Consider the following 2,596-nt stretch of genomic DNA (forward strand, 5'->3'; position numbering starts at 1 on the left):
CAACGTTCAGGAAGCTCGCGTATCAGATTGGAATGCGGAGGCTTAGGGACTTGGAGTGATGTTTGGAACAGGGGGAGCAATGTGTGCTGTACTCTTTTTCATTCACCAAGGTTTTGTCCCATTGAGTTTTCCTGGTAAGGTTTTAATGAGGCAGCATCCCCTAAGCACATTGCATCGATCCCATCCAACATAGGCACGGTCGTCTCGTCCAAGGGGGAGTGTTGTAAAACGCTTAGTGGACTTCGTACGGACCGACCCATATACTGTCCTTATGTCCTTGGCCTTACAGCCTATATACGACAATGCCCTAGTCTTATATCGGTCTTAACTTTGGCCTTGTATTGTACTATATATAAACATGTAAACCTCTGACTTTGATCAATAAGAATACCAAAAGTTTTATCCCTAAACTCTATATTCATAACACTTCTAGTTTTATTTACCAAACGATTAAAGAAAAAACAAATCCTCCTCTTCTCCATTCTCTTTTCTTCAACCCTAGATGAGCCGATTGGATTTGCCCTCACACAAACCCTACAACTTCCTCCTTCTCTATCTCTCACAGAATCTGAATTCGCACTCTGAAATTCCTGATGACGAAACAAGCGCAACCCTTTAGGAGATCTACCGGCGACATCTATAAGCGAGAACGATGAGGCTGAGACTTCTTCTGGAGCAAGAAGAGGAAGAAGAAGATGATGATAAGGTGAACCCAGACGTCCTCGTCCGCCGTCATAGTCGCAGGCAAAACCGGCGATGTGAAGACTTTTGGAGTTCTTCTTCTGCTTCTACCAGATCTGGTGTCACTATATATTGCAGGTACGATCCCTGTTCTCTAATCTCTGTAGCTTCAGTCTACTTGCTTCTTACTTTCTGATTCCTTTGTAGTTTTGTTTTCATATTTGTTTTTTGGCGATCTGAATTTAAACATGTCTAAGAATTAATTTTCTGATGATTTTTATAAGATCTTAGCAGTGTTGTGAGCCAGACTTATGAGAGAACCATATACTAGGTTAGTTACTTCTGTTTTTGCAAGTCCTCTTAATTGTCTTGCTTATTGGAGAGTATAAAATTATAAAAAGGAGAACTACAGCAGGTAGAGATTGAGCTTCGAGCCCAATGATTGCAATAGAAATCAAGAGAAGGACAGAGAAATCAAGTCATTCATATAAGCTTTGAATGTGTTCAGGGCATTGTTGGATTCGACGTTGGTTTAGCAGCAATGGTGAGTGAGTTCTTGCTTGTGTTATTCTTCTGTTCATATTGTAGAGTTATGAGTGTTTGATTTTGATAGGGAAATCGAGCAGGAGGAACCTATGAGCTGTAAGTGTATCAAGGCATGTAAGAAGGTGAGGATGGAGATTTGAATGTATTTTTTTTTTTTTTTTTTTTTTAACTGTTTTTCTGTATTTATTTGAGTATTTGACTATGATATGTTGTGTTCTATATAATATTGAAAATTGATTGTTGCAGTAAACAATCTGATTTATAGTTTTTACTTCTCTCTGATTCCTTTTACTGTTTTTGGGAATGTGCTGCTTTGTAGGGTGAATCTGGAAGCTACTGTTTTTGGGATAGTGCCGCTTACTTTAAGTTGCAGATATTGAGGTTAGTGAGTCTTGTTTCTACAAATTGGTCTTTTTCGTATATGGTTTTGTCTCAATTAGTTTCTAGAAATCAGAAACTTGTATGATTGTAAACTTTATTCAGTTAAGGTGAGTTATCTCTTGATACAGTTATTAACCATCTTTAACTCTTCAAACTGTTTACTTTTATGCAGAACCAGCAGTGAGTGAGCAAGAACCCAAAAGAGAGAGCTGAAGAGATTAGAGAGAAGAGGAGTTTTTTTGTCTGAGACAAGAGTAGTTGATGTTTTTGTATATAAGATTTGGTTTGGNTTTTTTTTTTTTTTTTTTTTTTTTTTTTGTAAAACATATGTTTCTAATGTATTTTTATGAAATAATAAATATATTTAAATATGTATTTTTTTGATCAAATTTAATTTATATAAAAATATAGAAAATATATAATACAGAAAATATATTATAGTAAAAATATATAGCTACTATTGACAAAACTATAGTACAAATATTTAGTTATTATTAATTATAATATTGCAAATAAAAAACGTTACTAATAATTTTAATATAGCAATAAAATAGCGCTATTATAGAAAGACAATTAATAGCATACAAAAAAAGCGCTATTGTATATGCTCCCTTTAAGATAGTACCGGTAAAGACAGCATTTGCGAAATCGCTATCAAAACGATATAATAGCGTTTTTCGTGTGCTAAGAATATGCATATTTCTTGTAGTGAAAAGCAGTGAGATCAGACAATGCACCTGAAACAAGTTATACAAAGTTTTTTTCAAGAAAAGGGCATTCCGTCGTTTCATTCTTGTCCAGGGACACCGGAGCAGAATTCCGTAGTTGAAAGGAAGCACCAACATATATTGAATGTTGCTCGTGCACTCATGTTCTAGTCGAAACTTTCTCTTAATTTTTGGGGGGATTCAGTGTTGACAGCGGTGTTTCTCATAAACAGGACTCCATCTCAGCTTCTCTCAAATAAAACACCTTATGAAATTCTCAC

General features: G+C 35.4%; 1 long non-coding RNA gene across 3 annotated transcripts; it reads left to right on the plus strand.

The window, feature by feature from the left end:
- LOC104706902 lies at nt 375-1,916 on the plus strand. Of its 3 annotated transcripts, none has more exons than XR_754507.2 (6): nt 375-819; nt 966-1,012; nt 1,094-1,225; nt 1,308-1,349; nt 1,547-1,608; nt 1,781-1,916. It is a non-coding gene; the product is annotated as an uncharacterized LOC104706902 (long non-coding RNA). The 3 variants fall into 3 exon arrangements; XR_754506.2 differs by having other exon boundaries at nt 1,295-1,349; nt 1,781-1,891; XR_754508.2 differs by having other exon boundaries at nt 1,097-1,225; nt 1,295-1,349; nt 1,781-1,891.

The sequence above is a fragment of the Camelina sativa genome, chromosome 8 (genome assembly GCF_000633955.1).
Source record: "Camelina sativa cultivar DH55 chromosome 8, Cs, whole genome shotgun sequence".
Lineage (NCBI taxonomy): Eukaryota > Viridiplantae > Streptophyta > Magnoliopsida > Brassicales > Brassicaceae > Camelina > Camelina sativa.